Here is a 20,946-nt window from a genome sequence, read left to right on the forward strand (position 1 = left end):
GTTTCCAAGTTTCTTTTGGCTTATTCCTTTGTCCTGTGACCCACACAAACATCTGTCGGCCACTAAATTCTGCATATCTAAGAAACCACTCAAGGCTGATGATTTTACAGCAAGACGATTCACCAACAGCAACTCCAGTCAGACCGGAAGCCCTGAAGAAGCAACAACTTTTCGAAACCCCACGAGGATGAACAGTCGCAGCGAGGATGGCCGAGGACGTGTGTTTGTTGACGGCCAGTGTATTGCATGGGCAGGCCAGGCGCGGCGGTGTGCTGGCTGCTGCTGACGCTCGTGTGACCGTCCAAAGTTGCAAATCATGTCACTGGGCGAACTATATCGACACAAAGGGGGAAGACACACACACACACACACACACACACACATACACACACAGACGCAGAGAGAAAGAGAGAGAGAGAGAGGAAGAGAGACAGACGGACGCACGGAGATAGATGGAGACAAACACAGACAGACGGAGAGGAGTTCCCAGAGGATGCTAGGAGGAGGGAACAAAGGTTAATTGGAGGGAAGGTGGAGGAAAGGGGCGGGGTAGAGGGAGTCATTGGATGCAAGGTGTGGGTAGCCGAGAACAATAAAGGAAGAGGAGTAGGTAAATAAGAAGAAACATGGACGCAAGAATAAAGAAAAAGAGAAGCAAGGGAGGGAGTTCAAAGACACTCCATTTAAGAGAAGCACGGTGGATGTGGGATAAAAGAGGGGAAGGAGAGGGGAGAGGTGGCGAAGGAGAAGAGAAAGGAGAGTCGCAGGAGGAGAGGAAGACATAAGGGAACAAGGGACTAGAATTGTGGCGACAAGGAGGAGGAATGGAAGGGGAGAGAGGAAGACAGAGAAATGGAGGAGGAGGAATGAGAAAAGTGGAAGAGGAGGGCGAGAAGGTAGCGGAGGAGGAAGAGAAGGAGGCGGAGAATGAAAAGAGAGTGGATGATGATGAGGAGGAGGAGAATATAAAAAGACAAGGAAAGCAAAGCAGAGAACAAAAAAGACAAGGACGAGAAAAAAAAAGGAGAAAGAGGAGGAGGAGGAGGAGACTGAGAAGGAGAAGGATGATAATGAGAAGGAGCAGGAGAACAAACAGGGCAAGGAGAGCAAAGCAAAGAAAGAAAGAAACGAGAACAAAAAAGGAGAAAGAGGAGGAAGAGGAGGAAGAGCACTTGTAGGTATGGAGGCAAGAGGAGGGGAGGCGAGCATACTGGTAGGGATCGTGGTAGCAATGGTGGAGGGAACAGAGAAGGGGAAACGGAGGAGCTGGAAATTAAACCAAGATGTGGAGAAGAGAGGGAGGAGTGACCGCTATTCTCAGAGGGGAGACGGCTGTAGAGGAGACCATTGGAAGGGAGAGCGTGAGAGCGGCTGGAGACCTTAAAGGATGTGTGTGTGTGGGGTGGGTGGGAGGGGAGGTAGTGGAGAGGTGTTGGGTAGTGTGGCCAGACCGTGACTTTTCTGGTGGTGGTGATGGTGGTGATGGTGGTGGTGAGTGTTCTACTGGGGGTGATGTAGTTGATGGGGTACTGTTAATGGTGATGGCGGCGGCTGTAGACGTGGTGATGATGGTGGTGTTGGTGTTGGTGGTGAATGTAATGAGTGTCTTCTATACCCTCCTCCTCCTCCTCCTCCTCCTCCTTTTTGTCTTTGTGTTTGTGTTTGTGTTTCTTTGTTCTGCTACCCCTCGTTTTTTTTTTTTTTTGTTCCTGTTAATTTTCTTTATTCTTATTTTTTTTTCTTTTGTGGTTTTCGTAGGAGTAGTGGTAGTGGTGGTAAGAGTTGTCATTCCTGGTATTTATTTTTTTCTTGCTTTTTTCAGTCTCGGCATTTTGTTCACTTCCTCTTCTCATCCCCCTGTGTATGTCCTTTTTAATATTCTCATAGTTTTCTTTTTATTTTATTTGTTTCTTTTTTTTTCCTATTCCTCTTCCTCTTCTTTTTCCTTTTCTTTTTTCTTTATGGCTGGGGACACAGACGATCGACTTTTCTTCTTCTTCTTCTTCTTCTTCTTCTTCATCCTCTTCTTCTTCGTTTATCTTTTCCTCTTCTTCTTCTTCCTCCTCCTCCTCCTCCTCCTCCTCCTCTTCCCCCTGCACCACCTCCTTCTCCACCACCACCTCCTCCACCTCCTCCTCCTCCTCCTCCTCCTCCTCCTCCTCCTCTTCAAGTTGTTCCTCTCGTCCCTGCCCTCTGTCCCCTCTCCTTTGTTTATTCTTTCTCCCACGGGAGTTCCTGATGGAGATTCTGTCTTTTTGGGCCTTTTTTTTCTTCCTCTACGTCCTCAAACTCTATTTCTCGACGCCTCTCACCCGCTTAACTTTTTTCTTCTCGTCTACAATCCTATCCTGTGTGTCTCCCTATTTTTCTTTCTTTTTTTTTAATTCTTTTTGGGCCATTCGATACATTTTGTTTAGTTTCTCCTTCAATTTTTTTTCTTTTTCTTTTTCACAAATTGGTGCGCGGCAAACAACGACTTAGGAGAGAGATTACGTAGGTTTTGTAGAGAAAGTCCGTAAAGTGATCCTCTCTCTCTCTCTCTCTCTCTCTCTCTCTCTCTCTCTCTCTCTCTCTCTCTCTCTCTCTCTCTCTCTCTCTCTCTCTCTCTCTCTCTCTCTCTCTCTCTCTCTCTCTCTCTCTCTCTCTCTCTCTCTCTCTCTCTCTCTCTTCTCATTTTCCCTCTCATAATTCTCTCGCTTTCTCTCTTCCCATTTTCCCCCTCATAATTACGTGCAGGGAGGAATTTGCGTCACCTCTGATCCTGATCCTCCTCCTCCTCCTCCTCCTCTTCATTCCATCTCCATTTCCTTAACCTCTCGCCTCTTGCCTCCTTTCTTTTCCTTGTCCTTTACCACCCTCCACCTCTTCCACTTTTACTTTTCTTTAGTCTTCAACACTCTTTACTTTTTCAATATTCGTTAGTTTTTCAATATTCTCTAGTTCCAATCTACGTTAGTTCTCCACCTATCTATCTACCTATCTATATTTATCAATCTCCATCGTTCTCTGTCTATCTTTTAACCCGAAACTCTTCACTATTCTTTCATTAACCTTTCAACCTTTATCCCTTCAATATTCTTTCGTTTATATTTCATTCTACATCCCTTCCTTTCGTATATACATTGCTAGTGGTTCTTTATAATCCTGAACTGCGTCTTTTATACATACGGACTGGTTCTTATGTTTTTTTTTTTTTTTTGACGAGTTGTTGGTATTATTATTGTTAAGTGTAATAAGGCTCTGGTAAATAACACTCGGATTGTACCATTTTATCCCCTTTTTCTGGAACCTAAAATGTCTCCCTTCACTCATGCGCCTTATCCTTCCTTTCTCATCCGTCGCAGACTAAAGCTTCTTACCTTCCTGATTCTACTTTCTCCTCCTCCTTCTCCTACTTCTCCTTCATCTTCTCTTCCTCTTCTTGCTACTTCATCATCACTCTCTCCTCGGCTTCATCTTTTCTCGTTTTTTTCCTGTGATTCGTTCTCTCTCGTGTTATTTTATTCCACATTTTTCTTCTTCTTGTCATTACTTCTGTCTTCTTTTTCCTCGTTCTTTTTTTCCCCTCGCCTTACCATCGTCGTCGTTCTCTTCGTTCACCTCCTCCTCCTCTTCCTTCTCCTTTTCCTCCTCCTCCCAGTCCTTCTCTCAATCTTTATGTTTTATATATTGCAGTTCCTTCTTTTTCATCATCTCCCCCACCATCCTATTTTTTACTCCAACTGAACTATATTCTCGCCCCCTCCTCCTCCTCCTCCTCTTTCTTTTCTTCCTCTATTTCATCTTTCTTTTCCTTCTTGTGTTCGTATTCCCCTTCCTCTCTTTCTCTTTCCTATCGTGTTCCTCCTCCTCCTCCTACTCCTCCTCCTCCTCCTCCTCCATCAACCCGCTTCTTCGGCCACGTTTTAAGCCTAAACAACTTATGCAAAAGAACACTATTACGTTATCTTTCTAGTCACCTTTGGAACAACAATATAAATTCAGGAAAAACCAACACGGAGAAAATTTATATAAAAGTGTCCCCCCTCTCATATTTTCCCCACCTCGCCGTCCCTCATTCCTCATCTCATTTTTCCTTCCCTTTATGGTGGTACTGGAATGATATGATGGAGTAAATTGTTTGAGATGTCCTCCTCCTCCTCCTCCTCCTCTTCCTCCTCCTTCATTTCTTATTGCTTGCCTTCTCCCTCCATTTTTACCTCGTCTTCCTCCTCCTCCTCCTTTTGTTCGTCTCGCGTTTTCTAACTTTTTCCTCTCCCTTCTTTTTTTTTAATATGTCCTTCTCCTCTTTCTTCAGATATTGCTTCGTCGCCTTCTTCCATTTTTTTCCTTTTTTCTTTTCTTGTTTTCGTGTTTTTTTCCTTTTTTTTTTGTTTTGTTTTCTTCTCCCGTTTCGTGACTGTTTTCCTTCCCTTTCTTCTTTTTCCTCTTCTATATGTTCTTCTCCTCTTTCTCATCTCATTGCTCATCCTCCTCGCTCCATTGTTTTCCCTCTTCTTCCTCCTTCTCCTTTTGTTTGTCTTACCTTTGTGACCATTTTCCTTCCCTTTCTTCTTTTATTCTCTTCTTCTCGTTCTTTTTAATTTATTTTTCTCTTCTCTTGCTATTTCGTATTCTTCTCTGACTCATCTTCCTCCTCCTCCTCCTCCTTCTCCTTCATCTTCTTTTGCTCATCATTTTCTTGCTCCTGTTTTTTCTTTTCTTGTTCCTTCTTCTTCTCTTCCCCCTTTTTGTTATTTTTTTCCTTTTTTCTTCCTTCTCTCTTCCCCCACTTCTCAGTTTCTCCTGTATTCTTTTCTCTCCTCTTGTTCTTGGTCTTCTTCTTGGTCTTCTCCTTGATATTTTTGTTCTTCATCACCCTTCTCCTCTTTCCCCCTCCTCCTTTCTCATCTCTATTTTCTAGTTTGTTTCTGAGGAAATTATTCTGTATATTTTTCATTTCCTCACGAGAACTTTCTGTACTCGCATCTCTACACTGATAAAACGGCATAAGTCTTTGGTTGCAGATGTCCTTTCCTGCCGCCTTCATTAACTATATTCTACTCCTTTTGTTGCTCCATATCCTCTCCTTTGTAACCATTTGTTCACTTTTTTAATTCGACCTTTGTGTGTTGGGGCGGAGGGGGGGAGCGGGGGCGTTGCTGGATGGTTGGAGATGAAACAAGGAAACAATGATAACTTATTCACAACAAACACTCGTAAGGATCAGACGGAGTTGTGGGATAAACCCGAAAGTTCCGGTAAAGATTCCTAGCGAAGAGAAAAACAATAATAGTGTAGAACTTCAGTCGAGGTTCGGTGGAGAAAAAAAAAGATGTATGGAGCAGTGCAGCTTTTCGGAGGGGTAGTTTTTAAGCAACACGCCCTTAGGGATTCATCTGTTTTATTTAGACGTAATGAAACCGAGTTAGGGATTCTATAGCGAATACCTGAGGGTTCCGTGTACTTCTTAATTAAATAATGTTGTGGAAAAAGACGTGCAAACATGTTAATGACAGTAAGCCTAAGAAAGTAAATACGAAACAGTGAATTAACAAGAACTAACTAGAAAATAATGAGATGGGAGAGGAGAACGAGAAAGAAGAGGATGGAGATGATAAAGAAGAAAAATAATATGATGAAAAAGAGAAAACAATAAAAAACTAGAAAAAAATATGGGAAACAATACAACAAAAAAACATTACAAGAACGACAGTTACATCAACAGAAACAATACGAGTTTTGCCGAATAACAAACATCATATGAAAAGTCTTTGGCGATAGAAGACTCGAGGAAAAAACATCATGTCTATATAATCGCAGTTGTAAAGCCAAAAGGTTAAAAATCGATACAACGAATAAAGGCGAAAAATCTGTGCGTTTATTTATTCACATATATTGAAAGCCGCTAAAATGAACACTGGATTGCCATACTTTGTGAATGCTACGAGAAATACTCAACTCAAAGAAAAAACTAATAAAAAAGATACATCATGCCGGTGTGTGTGTGTGTGTGTGTGTGTGTGTGTGTGTGTGTGTGTGTGTGTGTGTGTGTGTGTGTGTGTGTGTGTGTGTGTGTGTGTGTGAAGACCGCGGTGATGGGTCCGTTTTTTTAATCAGGGTTTTGTATGTCAGTTCGTCTCCTCGCCTCTGTGCTGCCTCCCTGCACGCCGCCGGGATTTACGAGGCCATGTTATGACCTCTTTTTTGCTTCATCTTTCTCTTCTCTACTTTTTATTTTTGTTGTTACTCTTGGTGATACTGTTCTTGATTTGTTGACGTTGGTGATACTGTCGTTTTGTTCATTATGGTTGCTGTTTTATCCTTACAATATTATTTTTTTTCTTTTTCGTTTTGATAGTGGTGGCGGTGGTGGTGGTGGTTGATGTGATGATGATGGTGGTGGTGATGGTGGTTGATATATATAGTACACTATCTCCTATACCTTTGCGTCTTATCTACCCCTTTCTGGTTTGTGTTGCCATTTGTTTCATTGTGTCCTTTTTCCTTATTTACCGTCGTATACATTCTCTCTCACCTTTCCTTTCATTTATCTTCTGTTGTCTTTTTACACTCTTCCCTTCCCTTGTCTTCCTTTTTCCCTGCTGCCCACTGAACCTTCTTCCTCTCTCTCTTCATCTTCCTTATTCTTTCCATACTTCACCATCTGGCGGAGTTCTCTCTTCCACACCTTTCCGACATGCCTCCGTTATATTTTTTTTCTTATCTTCCGTTCCGTTCCCTTGCCTCCGTTCTTCCTTACTGCCAACTGAACCTCCTTTCCCTTCCTCTCCCTTAACCTTCCCATTCTCTCTCCTCTGATGGTCTGTCTTTCACTCTCTTCTGACATCTCGGTAACAACTTCTACCAATCACTTCCCTTATCTATTTTCTTTTCTCCTACCCACTGATACTCCTTCCCTTACCTCACCATGTCCTTTGCGGTGTTCTCTCTTTCACTCCCCTTACCTCTTACCTCTCCGTTCCCTTCCCTTGCCTCCATCCTTCCCTGCTGTCCACTGGCGGTGTTCTCGCTTCTACCCTCCTTATCCTTTACCTCTTAAACCTTCCTTCCCTTCCCTGGTCTCCATCCTTCCCTGCTGTCCACTGAAACTGCTTCCCTTCCTTCTCCTTCCTCCTCTCCCTTCCTCCCTTCCCTTCTGGCGGTGTTATCTCTTTCCCTCCTCTTACCCTTAACTCTTAACCCTCCCTTCCCTTCCTTTGTCTCCATCCTTCCCTGCTGTCCACTGAAACCCCTCCCTCTCCTCCATCTCCCTTCCTCCCTTCCGGCTGTGTTCTCGCCATTTCCTGCCTCCCTCGGGCGAAGTTCCTTTAATTACCACACCCGCAAGAGGTGGACGAGGGTATACGTGGCCATGTCCGCCCGCAGTAATGGTAGACGGAAAGTTTTCAGTGTTTCTTCTTGTTGTTTTGAGTGTCTGGCTGTCCGTTCGTCCGCCTTGTCTGTCCGTCTGTATATCTGTCTATCTGTCTGTCTTGGGACCTTGCTGTTTCTTGTAGTCTCTTGTCTCTTCTTGTAGTCTCGTATAGTTTTGTCGTCTCTCTCTCTCTCTCTCTCTCTCTCTCTCTCTCTCTCTCTCTCTCTCTCTCTCTCTCTCTCTCTCTCTCTCTCTCTCTCTCTCTCTCTCTCTCTCTCTCTCTCTCTCTCTCATTTATCATTCATGGCCATTTATTTTCTGCTTTCCCTCCTCTTCGCTTTTCTTAACTGCTGTTGCTTGAGGTTGATTTTTCTCGCACTTTCGTCCTCAGTTTTACCAGACAAAAATTTAAATATGCTACAACACTTTGCAAGGCTACTGTTTTCCTCCCCTGATTCACCTCTCCTGTCACTGCGGCTTGAGATTTACTATTTTACTATATTATCACTGTTTATTTTTTTTGTGTGTGTCTCGTAAGTGTTCCTTCCATTACTTGGCGTTCTTACCAAGGCCACGCGTTCACTCTGCAGCCCCAACTCCTTTTCCTCTTCCTCTTCCTTCCTTCCTTCCCCGCCCGTTCACTGACCTGTCTTTTCTTGTACCGAGGCGTTACATATATATTCCCGTTTTTCTTCTCGCTGTCTCGCCGTCTTCCCCTTATCTTACGTGCTTGTCTGACCCTATACTTCGCTTTCTTTCTCCTGGTGTTTTCTTAGCAAGTATTTTTTTCTTTGGTCGTTTCAAGCTCCATATATATTCCTCTTTTTCTTCTCGGTTTCTTCCCATGCAGTCCCTTTTTCATACTTGCTTATCTGATCGCATACTTACTCCGCTTTTTTTCCTGTTACTGAAATTTGCAAGTGTTTTTTATTTATTTATTTTGGTTTGCTCGTTTCTACTCGGGGATGACTTGTATGTACCGAGTAACTGCATATATATTTCTTTCCATTTTTCCTCTCGCTGTATTTCCTATATTTATCATACCTACTTATCTGACCGCATACTTATTTCACTTGTTTTTCTCTTAGTGTTTTTTGGGGCAAGTACCTTTTTTTCTTTGTTTGTTTACACCCTGGGATGACTTGCATATGCACATAACACAAGCAACACGACAGGACGCGGAGGGTGCGAGAGCTGCTCCCCTTCGTCAGTGGCGGAAACGAGGCGAGACACACGGGACGGATGGAAAATAATGTTGAGGGTGACACGCGTTGATTTTCATAATTTATTCCTTGTTTGGTGGGGAAAGGGAAGTTTTTTTATAATTATTTTTTACCCACCCTTCTATGGTAGTATGTGTGTTGTGTGCGTGTGCGTGTGTGTGAGAGAGAGAGAGAGAGAGAGAGAGAGAGAGAGAGAGAGAGAGAGAGAGAGAGAGACAGGAAGGCAAACAGAGAGAGGGCAACAGATTACAATTCAACATAGCATTCATTTGGTGAGTCTGCGTGAGTCTTGGTGAGTCCAGGAGTGTCTTGGGGAGTCTTTTAGTGTGCCTTAGTGATTCATGGTGAGTCTAATTGAGGTTTAGTCTTGGTGAATCTTTAAGTCTTGAGTCTAATAAACGTTCTTTTAGCCTTTTTGAATCTTGGTGAGTCACGGTGAATAGATGTTGGTGAATCACGCTAGGATGGGTAGATGCAAGAAGCTCTCCCTTACATTATCGCCCTTTCGCCTTTCCTTCAGACTCTCCTCGCCTCGCATCAGATATTCTTTCTTTCATTACCGTCTCCCTATTCTCCCCTCATAGTGCATTACCAATATTCACGCACTCACTCATTAATTATCTCTCGTTAGGTCGTTAAAGATTCCACCTCTCCCCGTTTCCGCTTCACCCTCCACAAATAACCTCCACACATTTATTTTTATTTCGCTTTTCAGTCTATTTTTTTTTTCTCTCGGTACGTTTGGTCGTTGCTTTTGATTTGTTTCTCTGGCAGCTTTAGTGGATGTAGTTCTTGCTGTTTCTGCCTGACAGCGGACGCAGTATAATTTGTACTGTGCGTCTTTTTTTTAAATGTTGCCTCACTAACTCAAGGATCATTCGACGGAGATTGATAATAAATGATGCACACATGTATGTTGACGGTACTTTGATCGCTGTTTTTAAATAAACGTTACAGGTGAAAGATCAAAGTCACGAGGGTAAAATACATATTTCTTCTGTTTTTACACCTTGTACTCTTAACCAATATCATTAAACTATGATTTGAGAAAACATTGTGTAAACATTTTTGTTGTTGTTGCATACATATAATAATAATAATAATAATAATAATAATAATAATAATAATAATAATAATAATAATAATAATAATAATAATGATAATAATAATGATAATAATAATGATAATGATAATGTGCGTTAACCTAGCATTTGTTATATAGTATTAGTGTCATTAATTATAATTATTATTAATATTATTATTACATTACATAATGATAACTACGGTGCTGTTCATCACTCGGGATTAATAACTGAGGATAATCCTGGAAACGGATGCTTGATGCTACTTATCACTCGAGTCTAATAAAACGAAGGCCTCTTTGATTTACCATCTATTAATATTCAGCATCAGTCTCATTTTTTAATGTTCAGCATCAGTCTCATTTCAAAACTCACATGCTGAGAACACCTACATGTGAAAAGCCGAGAGATACAGGTGTGCATGCGATGCCCTCCTGACGCCCTCACCGCGGCAGGCATCAGCCTCTGATTGGTGCCTTATTCAGAGCAGAGCTGCGCCTTGGTGGGTTCCTTTCCACCTCGTCGAATGTTTAAAAAACTTCAAGCAAACTCTTTGACGCCAAGACAGTGTGTGAGGGGTAGGGGTAGGTGCTTGCGTGTGAGAGAGAGAGAGAGAGAAAATCAGACCCATGGTCAGACTTGGTGGCTCTGAAAACTAAGTGATTTTACATTAATCAGAAGACTCCAAACGTTGCATTTCTACTCTAGTTGATATTAAGTTGAAGGAAGTGACGGTCGAGCTTATTTTGAAGGAGTCAAATCGTGCACTGGACCACTGATGGTGGAAGCTCCATTCTCGCACTACAACGTTGGTGAAAAAAAATTTAGTTATCTCTATTTGCTTTGTCTACATCTGAGTTTTAATGTTCCTTCCTCATTGCGCTGTCGTCATCGATCATAAACAATGTTGATCTGTCTACATTCGTGAAACCATTAAGTAAAACATTCGATCAATTTTCCTCAGGCGACGTTTCTCAAGAGAACATGTTAAGGTAAGCCTTTCTTTGGCAATATCCTTTGCATGGTGGGGGACCAAAACTGTACCGCATATTCCAAGTGGGGTCTGACTAAACTGTTGTAGAGCAGGAGTATTATCTTTATTCTTGAATACAAAGTTTCTTTTAATGTTTGACGCGATTTTGACCCCAAGTCTTTGACGCATTGAACATTTTTTTTAGTTTAACGCGCATTTCGTATTCGAACTTCTTATTCCTCGTTCCAACGAGAAGGACCTGGCGTCTGCGTTTAAAGCATCTCCATCTATCCGACCAAGCTGAAATTTTGTGCAAATCCTCTTGGGCTTTGCCTGTCTTCGTCAGTGAGAACCGAGTTACCAATCTTTGTGTCGTCTGCCGTCGTTGATGTAAATAATGAAAACACTGGGCCAGGACCGAGCCCTGAGGACGCCACTAGTGACAGGCGCCCTCTGAGTTAAATCCGTCAATCACTACTCTTTGTTGTCTGTTGCTCAACCAATTCGCGATCCATTGGTTTACTTGACCGTCAATACCTATTGCTTTTTTTGTAAATAAATTTATGATGCGGGACTTTATCAAACGCTTTCTGGAAATCAAGACGTCTTTTCAGTGATTTGGTTACGTCATAAACAGTGAAGAGGTCGTTATAAAGGTTAATAGGTTTGATAGGCAGGATCTTTTGTTTCGGAAGCCATGTTGTGAGTCCCCAATCAATGAGTGGCTTTCAAGGTAACTCCTCAAGTAGCTTACCTACAACCGAAGTTAGACTAATGGGCCTGTAATTACCTGGTACTTTTTGTCTCCTTTCTTGAAAATCGGTGTCGTTAGCCTTTTCCAATCTGAAGGGACGATGCCTTGTCACCAGGACATATTGAATACAGTTGTGAGGAAGAGAGTATTTCGCTCTTCGTTTCTTTCAGCAGAGTTGGATATACTTTGTCAGGTCCAGGACTTTATTTGTTTAAGTGAATGGAAGCTTTAAGGACTTCATCAGTTGTTATTTCAAAATTAGGCAATGCATGCTCGAGATTTACAATACTACTGTTGGTGGGTGTGGCGAGAGACTGTTAGTGATAAACACCGAGAAAATGAGTGTGTGTGTGTGTGTGTGTGTGTGTGTGTGTGTGTGTGTGTGTGTGTGCGTGTGTGTGTGTGAGTGTGTGTGCGTGTGCGTGTGTGTGTGTGTGTTAATGTACCGATGATTCTCGCTCTTTTTGCCACAACAAAGGAAAAGCATAAGAACCTCCCTTCGATTCCTTGCTGGTGATTTCTCGAGACAGTCACACTCAAGAACCTTTGCCATTGTTAACTATTATATATCAGTTAACTACGCTTAACAACAAATTTAAAGCTATTCTCTGATTCACTTCACTCCAAGTTGCCCTATAAAGTTAAGTACACGCTGGATGGACTTTATTAGACACTCGTGAAGCTAGCCAGTTTTCATAAGTAGAAGTGGCTGGTACCTTTAGCGATCCCAGTAACAAATATCAGGAAAATTACGTTCCTTTTATGCTGCGTAGACATCCGAGTAGCCGTGCAAAACGCAATATTACTTGTTTACGTTTCTGAGAATGTTGAATATTGCTACCCATGTTTGTAGACAGCTGGCATTCACGAGGCTCATATGTACTAAGTGATGGCGGAAGGATATTTCGGGAACAGTTTGCAGCTTTCAGGAGTTTTATTATGTTCTTAATCGAGTTTATTATGTACGTAGGCGAGAGACGTATTGTGACTACATACATCTTTGAAAATCGCCTTTAAAATGACTGAAAGGAGAAAAATCGGTGAATCAGAAAAGTTCGAAGAAAATAAACACAAACAAAAACATAAGCACACACACACACACACACACACACACACACACACACACACACACACACACACACGTTCACTAGCAAACTCAGACTCCAATAACAGTTATCGTAGAAGCATAAGCCTGCAGCACTATTCTCTTTCCGATCGCAGTTGTCTCATTCTTAAAACAAAAATAGTTCCCCATGCTCGACTCGCTATTACAACACTTGCAAAGCCACCATTTCACCGTAGCAACCTTTCCTGCCGTATTCGCCTTTTTGTGTTAATGTATTTCACCTTGATATGATATGTTATTAAAAGAAATAAATGTTGTTAAAAGAAATAAGAGTGACGAGCAGGTTTAATATGAAATAAGTTTATATACACTTGGAAAACCAGAAAAATTCCCAACACAGAGGAATAAAAAATATCGGTTCAGTGGCCTGGCCCAGATACCAACACTTTTGACGCCAGTGAAGCCCAAAAGAACACGTTATTTTTCTGCTCTTGTTTCGCCTTGCACAATAACAATTTTTTTTACTTTTCTGAGAGGAGGACCATTTATATTTTTCCTCCGGTCCGCCAACTGGCTCAAGCGGTCTTTACACGATTGAAATTTTTCTGTAAAGTTTCTGTCTTGGTTGGTGATGGGCTTGGTAGTTTTTTTTTTTTTTTACGTCATCGCCTGTAGCGTTGGTGTGGTGTCATCTGCCATCCGCGTATCCTAAGACATCCCATCCTGATTGCGCATGCGCGGGCTTTGTTTACAAACAGAGGGTGGATGAATTTCGACACGGTACCGTGTCTTTTGTCGAGTGCCTATTTTAATCCGTCCCACCTAAGTTTATTTTTTTTTAAGTAAATGATGACGTATGTTTTGAATTTGAAAATTTCTTGATATATGAAAGTTTCTTCCTGCACCCCTTGTATGTCGGTAAAATTTATATAAGATAAATGTGATAACCTGAACCCCTTGTATGTCAGTAAATGTGATAAAAGAGATAACCTACACCCCAATCTATCTATCTATCTATCTATCTATCTATCTATCTATCTATCTATCTATCTATCTATATCTATCTATCTATCTATATATATATATATATATATATATATATATATATATATATATATATATATATATATATATATATATATATATATATATATATATATATATATATATATATATAAAATAATACAATAAAAATATTCTTAAGGATTAAAAAATTTAGGTATTAGTCTTACTTATGATTTTTATGTGAAAAACTCATCTTGGTAATGTATATTAAACTATGGTTACATTAATTACATTAATTACATTAATACAAGAAAATGGTCTCATAAGACTGAAACAAATAATCAATGGAAACAAACAAGGGTTAATGCAAAAAAAAAAAACATTTAAATAAAAAGAATCGATTTGAATAAAAAGTCCGACTTAAAAAAAAAATCGATTTTTTTTATAAATTTTTTTTTATCATGATTTTTTCCAACCCTGGGGGTTAGGTTGATATCGGAAACGGGGAAAGAGTACCAATCAACGTATGTACTTCCATCACACGGGGTGCGGGGTTACAATGGCGAGATTAAAAATTCATTACTTTGGCTCAGCATATAACTGAAAATTGTTGGAGATGATCCCTGCCTCAGCCTGCCAATTACCTGCGGATGTTTGACGGCGGCTCAGCTTCAATGACACGCCGCCGCGGCTCGCTGACTAATAAAGTTTAATCCACGCACAAAGCTGCCTCTCCGATGATCGTTTTTAGCGAGCACGAGCCTGGCTGACCTCAATGCTTCTATTAATAAAATATGCGTAAATCGTATCAGTATGCACGTGTGTGTGTGTGTGTGTGTGTGTGTGTGTGTGTGTGTGTGTGTGTGTGTGTGTGTGTGTGTGTGTGTGTGTGTGTGTGTGTGTGTGTGTGTGTGTGTGTGTGTGTGTGTGTGTGTGTGTGTGTGTGTGTGTGTGTGTGTGTGTGTGTCCGGGGGCGGGGGGCGGCTAGAGTAACTTCATAGCATGTAACAAAACATGAGACGGTTAAGAAAAGTAAAAAAATAAGTAATGTTAATTGATTTCAGAGAGGAAAACCTTCCTCTTTCAGACATTTGTAGCTTGTTATCATCATCATCGTCGTCGTCGACACCCCTGAAATGTTTGCTCCCACACCCCGGCGTGAGGACAATGGAGCCAGCCGCGGGCAGCAGCGGATCACTTCAAGGGGAACAGCCAGGAGGCCGCAGTCTGGGCGTGATGCAACAAACCCGGGCGAGCACGAATACCTGGCCCATTTTAATTATCAAGCTGCTCGGGTTTACACCTTACTTAAAAGGTCAACAGAATTATCGGCCTCATAATAATAATTTGCGGCCGCTACCTCCTATGAAGATAATCTCCATTCCAGCTCGCCAGACGTGCAGCGACACACAAGTGAGTCGCCTAAGGGTATCCACACTGTACTATAAGCCCAGACAGTCCGCTTAGATAAATCATTACAAAAACTGAGTGCGCACCCTAAAGGTATTGATTACATTACCGCCTGATAGAAGGTTACTAAGAAAGTTAAGAATAATAGCAGAGCTTTTCTGACCACTAATAACGGGCCAAAGCCAACACTATCCCGGCGTGTGCCAGGCCAAGACAGGTGCGGGGATGTGAAGCATCTGCTGCTGCCACATTATTGAGTAACTACAAAGAAATACAGAAGATAACTTTAAGCAGTTTTTTTTCCGGCTGCGGTGTTGTCAGGGACGGCCAGCATTCAAAGCTTGCAACCATTTTTTATTGACTCCATTGAACTCCATTATGATTTGGTAATCCGAAAGATACATATATAACATGATGTCTTGATTAGTAAGATATCTAAATAATATCAAATATCACTGGGATAAGCGCAGCCTTAAAACCAAACACCTGAAAGATCTCACTTTCTTGTTTGTTTCCTTTTCACCAATTAGGAAATGGAGTCAACGGAACTGCAGCTAACGGAATGGTAGTTCAGTGACGCTTAACCGTTTTTTTTCATAACAGAAGCAATGAAACGGCACTCGCACCCGCCTTCGTTCTGATGCGCAGCTACGAGAAGCTTCCGACCCTAAACAAGAGAGATTCTATACTCGACCGGATTTTACCACCTTCAGCGCGAACGTAAAAATAAATCTTACCATAATAAAGTGAAGCACATTCTCTGCAGTGCATTAACTGAGTGCATCGGCCATGCAAATGCGAGGAGTGAGCTTGCATGACGGTGGTGGCAGCAGGATTTCTATTATACGGTGCAAGAGGATAATTGATACCCGTTCGAGTCCAGGTCAAAATATTACTTAAGTAGAGATGGCGGAGCGTCACTATGAGGAGAATAGACGCTGAGTAAATCGTGATGAACAAATATATAATTTCCGTGAGTCCATTTGTTTTAGCTCATTAAAGACCGAAAGCAAAAATGGTGCAGAGAGAACGTGATATTAAGGAACTCCGTCTGCATCATGATATATTTGTCTTTCATTGCAGGAACAACTAACTGCTTTGCATATTCTCGGGGTGGCTTAACAAGTACCACCTAAATAATGTTTGGTTCAGCCTGAGTCTTGTGAGCTGTGTTTGATGCAGGTATTGTCATCCTATTGTTTAAACATGTAAGGTACTAATAATATATCTGATGACGAGGGGAAGAGGCATTTCAAAGGAGAGTTCCGTTAGTAGTGAAAATAGTTATGTTATTTGTTATGATTTTAGTTAGTTATGATTTTATGTATGCAAGTAAAGAATTATTCACTCTTACTCCTAGAAAGCCCCATATTATCATGTGTCTGATGAAAAAAGGAAAGTTACGTTAGCAGTGAAAAGTTATGTTATTAGTTATTATTTTAGTTAGTTATGATTTTATCTATGCAAGCAAAGAATTATTCACTCTTACTTCTAGAGAGCCCCATATTATCATGTGTCTGATGAGAGAGAGAGAAAAAAAAAGAGAACGACCTCACGTTTATCTTTTTTCGCACAAAAAAATATTATTTTCACTCGGGCCTCCAACTGATGAACAAGGAGAAAAACCCCACTCTTTTATAAAATTCTGAAGCCCCTTGCTGACTTATTGTGCAAACACCTACTCAGTGTCGGGCCAGGAACACTTCTCAATCTCCTGTGCCGCCCACTAATACTCCATCACAAGCCAGGCCAGTTCATTTTTGCCCTGGAGAAACATACATCGAGGGTGGAAAGCCCGACCACGAGAAATAATTATAATCACCTGATGAAAAATACACTAGACCCATTTTCCTGTTTTCCTTGGACACTATTACCCTTATTTTAATTACAGCTCCCCGTCGACAAATAAATGCATCTTCTCAACATTAATTTCCTCTCCACCGTCAGCTCATTAACGCAACTCACATATTCCGCCTCGCCTCGCTGCTGCTTTTCCCTCTCCCAGAAATTTCCCTCATCCGATTATTCTTTGAAGACTCACTCGCTCTCGCCCCGTCTCTCTCTCTCGCTCTCGCTCTCCCTTTCCCTTTCCCTTTCCCTTTCCCTTTCTCTCTCTCTCTCTCTCTCTCTCTCTCTCTCTCTCTCTCTCTCTCTCTCTCTCTCTCTCTCTCTCACACACACTCAACGCAGAAGGTTTTCCCCTCCCCTGTATCTGCATATTTACGTGTACTGTGTATTTTAATCACCGAGCACACATACTCTCTCACCTTTTCACTTATTCGCCCCTTTTGTCGAATAATGAAGATGCATCAAGTACCTTCACTATTCACGAGTTTTAACGGCAGTCTCGAGGATGCATACGGGAAGAGCAATGCAAATTCCCCTGCCTTCTGCGGCTTACAAAACTGATTTACCCCTATAATATATACATGAGGTTATGATTACTTATTTCTACGGAATACCGGTACTCCCTAACTGATCCAAATAATGTGAATTGGAATGGTTTCACTGTCTGGCCTAAGTTCACCCTATTTGATCATTTAAAGATGAACCAAAGGAATGTATCACACGCCCATGACAGTTGACAGAACGATAACAACCAATGAGTTTTGCCGAAATTACAATTCATCATTACTATGCCACTTGAACGCCAATAATACCTACTCTCTATACGCTGTTTCTCACTCTGGCAGCACCTCAACACCTAAGCAGAACTGTCTGTAAAGCGTTTTGCGTAAGAAAAGGAAAAGAACGATGAAATACAAAGCAGAAAAACTGTTACGGGAAAAAGCGACCGTGTTGTTTCCGCTTATGACGGTAGAAATGGACGAGCAGAGCGTGAAGAAGGGGGAACACGGACTAAGGCAGTCAGATGGTGGCGGAAGGAGGTGGTTAGGCTACGTTTAGAATCACCGGCGCGCCACACTCCTCTACACATGCTTCCTGTTGTGATGGCGAACGGAGGGTGGCGGGCTGGGGCGAACCGTAATCAGAGATGCACACGCACCCACGTCACCCATTTACTCCCCCCTCTTCACACGTGCCACTCATCTCAAGTAGGTACGAAAAATCAAGCAAGTGGATCAGTTATACACGCACGAACCAGACACTGTATCGCGTGTACCCACGTTGAGGGCCCTACACACCTGCTCATCCTGGTGCTTCCGTCTCATTCCTGCAGCTCGCCGTCCAGTGCCTGAAAGGATAGAATTGGACGGTACTCGAAATAACAAAAGCGTCCGCAGCTATAGGATTCTGTGTGTTCCATTGGTGGCACTACAGGCTCCTTTCACAACGATGGCCGACATATGTGTGCAGCTTGTTTGTTTGTTTGCGTGTGTGTGTGTGTGTGTGTGTTTGCGTGTTTGCGTGTGTGCGTGCGTGTGTGTGTGCGTGTGTGTGTAAGGGGGGAGGGGGAAACGAGCCAGGAGAGTCACCAAGCAACACAGCGCCACGTAGCAAATGCAAAAGCAATCACTTGTGAGAACGTAATTTGAATTTTTAAGTACACAGGCTCGAAAATTGTAAACGATTATCAAATACCTGATGAAAATTAGCAAGGCAACGCGTTTCTTTTCCAGTGAGAAATTTAAATATGTAGACATCTATCAAGCAACACATTTTTACGCCGCAATAATCTAAATATATATGTATTTAGTGATATTTTTCATACAGCTCTGGCAATGTGTGCAGCCGCTCATGAAACAACATCCCGCCGCCAAGTACGTAACAGTATGGAACGATGACAAAGGACTCTCGTAGTGAGGATATGCGTGCAGCTTTTACGGCTGTCGCTCATCCGCTGCACCATCAATTACAAAGCGTGGCCGGTACCGTGATGACCGACTCTGACGCTTCTTTTACTGACGGTGTTTTGAACGTTCACGTTTATACAGGACTTTTTTTTGCGCGCGTGTGATCAGCTTGCCCGAGTGTAAGCCGAGTCGTCCTCGAGAAGCCGAGTATTCAGCCGATCCTCACTACAGACGCTTAATCATTTTTTTCCAGAACGTTTCAACGATTCTCATACAACCGATAACTGATTTCTATTCGTTCGCAAAAGGTTTTCGAAGCTGACGACATTTCAAGGCTTTTACCAAAATAGCCAACATCAAACACACATATTTCTCGTCCAGGTCACGCAAGGTTAAGCGGCGTTACGCGTAATAACAGCCGCCACTCACCTGTCACTCTGAGGACGAAGTTAACCAGCAGGCAGCCACAGGAGCACGCTGTAAAGATAAAACAAGACTATTACACGATTAAAGATTAAAGGTAAAGATTAAAGGTTAACAAAAATATTCTTTTGTTAGCTGAATGAAAGACCTGATAATCATTCATCGGGTTCGTTGTTTAAATTAACAGCATCATTAATTAATCACGCAATTAATTATTCTCGGGCGATTATCACATAGTAACGATGCGACGAGCTGGATGAAAATAGATTATAGATTAATGAATAAAAGAAGCACCGAGTAAAAAAAAAAGCAAGTGTGTGTGTGTGTGTGTGAGAGAGAGAGAGAGAGAGAGAGAGAGAGAGAGAGAGAGAGAGAGAGAGAGAGATAGAGAGACCTATCCGCATTTCAAATCCTGACAATTGTATCAACTTTCTAGAAAACTAACGCTTCTAGCAGTGTGAATTAAACGAAATTGGTCAAGCATTGATGAAAGTACTCGATCCTTGCACTCAAAAACAGCCCCCCACTGAAGGAGCCAATAAGACAGGGCGGCGAGGCAGGGCGAGGCAGGGCGCAGCGTGTGGACCCATTGGCCTGGCTGGCGGAGGCAACAAGGCGTGCCGCACCGACACAGTAACCAGACGCATACATATCAGCGAGCGTCCCTTCCCCCAAGAGGAGCAGCTAAAGGCCAAAATGTTTTACCGATGGGTCAGCCAACCCGTCAGCCCCAGCATGCAGGGCACCGCCGGAACGCTCCATAAATGCTTCCCGAGATTCCAGAGAACTTTAAAGTCTGGAAATAGTACACAGGAGAATCACATTGTTTCTGCCAAAATAGAATTAATCCACAATCACTTAAATTTCTTCTTGATCATCACTGAAAGCGTTGAATGGTGCAAATTAGTTGAACGAAACACATCAATAAAATAATAACAATAATATGGTTTGGTAATGCTCGAAAATAATAGGCCGGGTCTCACAAAAATAGTGCCGCTACCCTTACTGAGAGAAAAAAACATTAAACCTTTTACAGTCTTCCAGAGTACACATGGAATTCTCCCGAGAATTTATTGGAAACAACAGAATTTCAAATACAGTGCAATCCTTAAGTTGCCGCGCAGAGCAAAATGCTTTTACTATATATAGACTTTGCCCTTTTAGTGGAACAGCCGAGTTTGAAACACAGCGACTAAAATACCATTTTAACCTTATGATACCAACTCGAGGTGTGTCACTGTACATTTGGTTACAACACAATCAGGTCGTCTTTTTACTCCTCTACAAGGCGGGGCTGAAAAACTTCACACAACAATCATTTCGTCCTGCACCCGACGACAACCCCGTCCGCCGCCCCTGCATCAGTCTTGCCACGAGTACCGTCAGCAATACACAAACTAGCAGCAGGAAGTTACTAAGATCGAGTAGGATGGAGGCCACAAGATCATTAAGCTGCTTGACGTTTGTTTGCTTGTGTGTGTGTGTGTGTGTGTGTGTGTGTGTGTGTGTGTGTGTGTGTGTGTGTGTGTGTGTGTGTGTGTGTGTGTGTGTGTGTGTGTGTGTGTGTGTGTGTGTGTGTGTGTGTAGCAGCAAAACTTCAGTCTAACCTCCTGTGTGTCCCCTGCCCCGCCCCTCCAGACTCTCCTGGTAGATATGCAAGCAGCGTCGCCATCCACGACAGCAGCGCTACACTAAAATAGCTGAGAATCCTCGCCCACGTCCTCGGAATCCTCATAAATCCACATAAACATCGTTACTCTCGGAAAATCAAGACGGACGGCCTGGCTACAGATGCAGCTTCTCCCTGGCCAAAGAAAGGATTTTCCACGGCTGAGCTTGGTACTGGACCTCCACTTGCTCGACAAAAAAGAAGCTACTTTGCACGTCTCTAACAAAAC

General features: G+C 42.3%; 1 long non-coding RNA gene across 1 annotated transcript in view; it reads right to left on the reverse strand.

Annotated features, from left to right (window-relative positions):
- The window catches only part of LOC126997741 (uncharacterized), a 63,509-nt gene that overhangs the window by 20,076 nt on the left and 22,487 nt on the right, over positions 1–20,946 (reverse strand). Inside the window, exon 2 of the long non-coding RNA XR_007752370.1 lies at positions 19,055–19,102. This is a non-coding gene — a long non-coding RNA (uncharacterized LOC126997741). The remainder of the gene's footprint in view (positions 1–19,054; positions 19,103–20,946) is intronic.

This window comes from Eriocheir sinensis, chromosome 12, assembly GCF_024679095.1.
Source record: "Eriocheir sinensis breed Jianghai 21 chromosome 12, ASM2467909v1, whole genome shotgun sequence".
Classification (NCBI taxonomy): domain Eukaryota; kingdom Metazoa; phylum Arthropoda; class Malacostraca; order Decapoda; family Varunidae; genus Eriocheir; species Eriocheir sinensis.